Here is a 6,453-nt window from a genome sequence, read left to right as displayed (position 1 = left end):
GAGTTGAAATCTAAGGCAAAGTACACGGGTTTTGACAAATCTATCGTTTTACTTCATGTTAGCCGTAAATAATTCATACACAATTCTTATTTTAAGCAAATTTGATCTCTTTTATAGTTTTCACCGTGTATTGTTTAACTTCTAGTTATTTAAAAGGTAAAAATGAACTAAAACCGTGTACTTTGCCTTAGATTTCAACTCTGAGAAACCAGTTGGTCAAGATTTTCAGGAAAACTTTAGAATATTAGAGAAAGTTCTTTATTACCGTGAATAGAGCTCTTAAATGCGGAGTTTATGGTCTTTATTTTACACAAATTCTCCAAATATTAAGAAAGTTATCTTTAAAAACCTTACCTGGATCGAGACTTGTTGACATCTGTTGCCGTGCACTTTACCAAATAAGTCACGTGGGTTCTCCATTGTGTTTAGTACGATTAAGAAGCACATTGTGGGAATTACACGTCTGGACTTTTGGCAACGAATAGCCTCCATATAGGTTGAGCATTTGTTTTGCTTTTCCGATAATGTCGCCATTATGAGTTTTCCAGGTTAAATCTGATGTTAATTCGACCCCGATGTGTGGATGATCAATCTTTTCACATTTACTTGTAGATATTTTTATACTTTAGAGAGAGTAAATCAATGTTCAAAATCTGGGAATATGGCTCTTGTTGAGATATTTAACAACATGTTTAAATAAGTGATGACAATTTAAGTACGGATAATTCCTTATTATCTGATAATATCAAAATAATTTACCCCCTTCGGAATTACGATTTGACGAATCATACACGTTTTATGAAGATTATTCGTTTTAGATCGTTAGAGCATTAACTTATCAAATATGGGAAATTGACCATTATTTTTTATTAACTTCGAGATGATTTTAACTTTAAATTATGAATCATCTTTCTTTGACCGGCGATGTTTCAATGTTTCCCTCCTACGGTGCATTTATTTTTCCCAATTGTTCGCGTAAGTAAACTGTGAATGCAAGAATTTAAATACCGCAATTTCAGGAAACGTCTTCAATAAGCATTACGACAAAGTATCTTAATACTTTTTTAGTTTCAAATTCCTGATCGTTACTTTCTAACTACTTTTACTTTAGAGTAGATATAATGTAATAACATGGACACGTACACGTATTTCTATTAATTATGTAGGAAATGAACAAAACCTATTGTTGTGGATTATTTGGCATGACACATGGTAGAGATACTCTTCTGTACCTGTGTCTGTGCTATGAAATATGCTCCCTATAAAAAGCTATATTACGCTTTGGTATGCGTTAACACTTAAAGTGTTTAATTAAATTATACGCGCAAGGTTTGTAAAATTTACTTTGCTTTTCTCATGGCAACAATTAAAATGTACGTACAATTATACTTAACTTATCAAGGCCTTTATTTTCTCTTGTATTGGGTTGTCTCTCTTTTTGTACTCTATAATTTAAATGATATGTACTAGTTTTTTTTTACTATTTTTACGAAGGAACTACAATCGTTGTCAGGACTGAACACGATGCAATACATCCATATTATTTCTTTACTCCAAAATATTAGTCATTTATTAAGCCTTTTATTAAGTGCTTGTTTGACCTTGATCCCTGTGCCTAAAGGTACAAAGACTCGAAAGATGGACAAATTAAACGTATAAATGTTAATGCATTACTATTTTTAACTCGTTTGACATTAACTAAAACACACATGATGTTTGTATTTATAAAAATGTATTAAGCGATATTTTTAACGGGGGGCATATTTGACCATTAGCTATTAGAAAATTAATTTGTGAAAGTATTAGCGCAAATGATATCTAGACATTCATAACATATTCACAACAAATCTGTTCGTTTCAAAGCGATGGCATCGACATTGGAGAGGCATCGAAATCTTATCTACACTTCTAGTTAATGAATTGTATAATGTACGTTATATTAAAAAACATATATTACGGAAAAAAATGTGGAAAAAATCATAAGAAGTGTAAAAACTAAGATACTGATCGATGGAACCTTCAACAAATGTTGATATATGCTCCAATATTGTCTTATAAGTCCACGATTTTTAAAAGCGTTAGTAACGCGAATCAGCAAAAGACGGGATTTGTTAATAGACATTATCTCGTTATTCTACCAATGTATTCGATAAAGATTAAAATACCCGTCAACTTATGTACTTGTCTTAATGGGCGAGTGGATATGGTATCATTTTTTATTTATTTTTTCTTGACTGTACCGGCTACAGTTCACTCCCCACTACAGCCTGGGTTTTATACTGTCATTTTATTTTACAGCAGTTTCGGTATCAGAGGTTTATTAATTTTGATATCAGTGGTTTCAGAAACATAACCGGGAAAACTCATCTTTGGTGCCAACACATGAGTGTAATATGTGGTGAATGATATTGCAGTACTGCAAACTGCTATTATTTTTATCCGACACAAATGCATACACATGTATAAGAAAATGCTAAAACCAAATTCGCAAAAGAACCCCCATTTTCTTAAAACTTGAAGTCCGTCCTGAACATAAATAGTTGGTTAAAATTATTATTCTCAATATGTCAAATATGTCTGTATTAGTTGATGAACGACCGAGCTTCAACAACAATATAGTTACCTTCATTGTTAAAACATCTCTTTACTGACATGACTAGGCACATTTTAGTAATATTAATGCGAACCCATTTTATTACTAACACGAGTGGCATACTCCCGTACATTAGAGACCATTAGATGTTTGATTAACATGAAAAAGTCGGTTATTTAAAAATTAAATCACGGTGTAGATTCTTTGCTCCTGAATTCAACAAAGAATATCTCAATAGTCAGACGACACAAACACATGATTTTATTTTCATGAAGTAATGATTCAGTACTTCAATATGATGTAATTCTTCAAAACCAAGATGATATTACAACGTATTCATTCTTCAAACATTGAATCATTAATATGATATTTATTAGTTTGTTATGCGGTAACAAATTTACCATTATCATTCATTAAACATTAATTCTGATTTGTAACGCGCATAGTTACATCAGCAAAAAGTAACGTACATATCAGATGAGATTGCTTTTGTAATTTATGAGTTTGACTTCCTGCAGATACAGACGGTGTAATTTATAGGCTGTGTCATATGTAGGTCCGTTGTGTGATGTGGATGTGCAGGAATATGCATTGTCAGTCGCATATCACGCCGTGTCCTCGCCTCTCACAGTTCTGGTGTCTAGAAAACAATTTAAAAGATCATCAATAAATATCAAACACGTAACATTCGTCATAAATAATTTATTAGTTAACTGTTTTGCGAAAAGACTGATCTTTTTTTACCATAGTAATTTTGGTCATTTATTAAACTCGCCTTTAAGAAGTTAAGCATACTTCCTACAACAAAATATTAAAAGAATCCAGATCCTCCGAAATTCTAGGGTTGGCGATATTTTTAGCTCGCCTGAGCAGGAATTGCGCGGCGGGAGCTATTGTGTTAGGGTGAATGTCTGTCGTCCGTCGTCTTCCGTCCGTCCATCCATCATAAACATTTTCCTTCAAACAACGTCTCCTCCTAAACCAACTCGACATTTTCAACCAATCTTCACGGGAATGTTTCTTGGGTGGTACTCTTCCAGATGACATTAATAAAATTTGTTATATGCATAACATAACGGCTATGGCATTCGAAAAGAAAAAAAAAACATGGTTACCAGAGGCGGGGCTAGTTACCACTATATGTCTTTAAGGGAAACTTTCAAAATCTTCTCTTCAAAAACCTTTGTCCCGATTTCGAAATAATTTCACAGAAATGTTCCTTAGACCATATACCAAATTCCTTCAGTCCATTGTGATTCATAACAAATAGGGCCGCCAGGGGCGGGGCTAACATGTCTTTGGGGAAAAGTTTGAAAATCGTTTTTTTCAGTAACCATTTTTCCGATTTCAAAATATTTTCACTCAAGTGTTCCTTAGGCGACCCTTTTTTCTCCCACCTCAGATCCAATGATTTAACCATGCTAGATATTCTTATCTTGCCCACGGGCGAAGATAAAATGCCCGTATGGAACTCCTTTTTAATGGTCACCACATTGTAATTACCTCCCTTGTTGAAGATTGTCGTCACAAGCATCATGGAAATCTTGTCTTATGGTAATATTTAGAACGCTGATTAATTATTACTCGCTTCAAATGTCACCATAAAACAGTTTTCACGCACCATTCAAGAAATAATGCTTCCTTCTCCTTAGAACTATTTAAAAAGACCGATTTGACTATCAACATTAACTGGATCACTGCGCGCATATCCATGACAACCACGTGCTATCGCATATCCATATGCAATTATTTTCACTAAGCACAAAAGAGTTCCAGCAAAAAAAATACATTTTTACTTAATTTTGTTTAACTGAGGTGGGAGAAAAAGCATCTACCATAGCCGCTCGTGTAAGATAGGTTAATTCCGACCCTCGCGCAGGGTGTTTTGTGGAAACTCGGTAAACCTCGTTTCCGCAAAACACCCTACGCGAGGGTCGGAATTAACCTATCTTACGCTCTCGGCCATGGTAGATACTTATAATCATTTTTGTATATAAGTTTTAATTATTATTTTTGTTTATCTACTTCAAACATCATGAACTTATTCACAGTAACAATGTGCTATTTTGTTAATGAAATTTTGCAAATAAAATTTAAATATTGTAAGAATCCTTTGTGGTCAGGTGAGCGATAAAGGGCCAACATGGCCCTCTTGTTATAATCTAAAAGCGAACTTTTGTCAGTTCCAGGTTCCAGTTTTCATACTTTTGTGAATATTATTATCATACCGAAAACATTCCTAAGCTGATTGTTTTATGTTTTTAAATGTTAATATATATATTTAATTCATGTTAGTTGCTTCCTCAATTGTCAGTTTATTGGCAATACTGGCAAATACTTTTGGCCTAACACAAACAACATAATATATTCACAGATGGCCATGCAAAGAAAAAAACAAATGAACATGTGACAATTTGCTACTTTATGTACGTACTGGATACAAAGTTGTTTATAGTGTCGATTCAGGTCATGCTTTTAATCTCAGGTCAGTATCATGGCTGCCAAATACGTGGCAATTATTTTCATTTAGTAGGAAACTAACTTCCGACGAGAACCGTTAAGTATTTATGTTTCTTTTGTATGTTTAATCAGTATATTGTGTTTAATTTTAGCGAACATATGTTAGGACCCATTTTCCTCGACATGGATGTTGAATTGTTTTAATTATAATTAAAAAGATTGTACTCCATTTGCAGGAATTTTTCAATCGAGAGCATATATATATATATATATATATATATATATATATATATATATATATATATATATATATATATATATGCATTAGATTTATATGGTAAAATCGGCGAACCGATGAACTTTCCATGTCATATGTCGACCCTTGTGCACATAATATACCAATAATCGGATTTGCAAGTCAATGCGATATCGAAAACGTGTACAGAAATGTTTAAAGTCGCAGGTAAGAACAAAGTGAGCGAGCACAAATAAGTTGAGAATGCGTTATTTGACTTATTAAAAATATTTTTTTTTGCGTCATTCCAATGAAACGAGAATAACTTACAATCGAACACCGTTTTGTCTGTATGAATACTTAGTTTCAGCTGTTGAAGCTTGACAGAAAAATTGTACGAAGTCCTGTATAAATCTGAACAATTTGTTTAAACTACTTTCAGACATCGATGACAAAATGACCATGCAGATATTAAAACAGAATGAATGTTTTTACTTTAGAATACAGAATTGGAGTAATTTATATATTGGCCATGTGTATTTCTTATTTCTTTCTTTCAGAGATTAACATAAAAAACAAAAAGTTATCGCCCTCTTCGACGATTTGCAGAAAGTTGTTTTTCTACATTATCAAAACATTGCTCACGTAATTAGCACAGATGACGAATGTACAAAAACTGATACAACCGATTTTGTATTACACATTTTACATTTTCTGTTGTCTCGAACACTGCCATCGTGTCTACGTTTATTTGTAATTCACTCGATCTAAATCTTGACAAAGCAGTTCGATGGTATTTGTTATCAACTATTTCAATTTAGTTTCTTAAGGCGAACGATTCGGATTGGTTTTCTTTCGGCATTCGTCCGCCCGTCAGCAATTGCTTGAAAGACATATTTTCTGAATCGTGATGGTAATTAATAATACAATAAAACCTATAGGGGCAAGTCCTGTAGTAGAACATTCAAAAGTAAACATTGTTTAGGGGCACAAGGCAAGGGCCCAAACTACAATAAACTAGAGACGTATTAACACCGATACAAGTACAACCACCACATACAGAGCACACACCTTTTCTGATAAATTATAGAAACTGTCAGTGAAACAAAAGTCCACTGGAACTCGAGTCTACTGGAGGTTTGAACTAGTTTGCATGACCATAACC

Source organism: Mya arenaria, chromosome 3 (genome assembly GCF_026914265.1).
Source record: "Mya arenaria isolate MELC-2E11 chromosome 3, ASM2691426v1".
In the NCBI taxonomy this organism is placed as follows: domain Eukaryota; kingdom Metazoa; phylum Mollusca; class Bivalvia; order Myida; family Myidae; genus Mya; species Mya arenaria.
Note: the sequence above shows the minus strand (reverse complement) of the source record.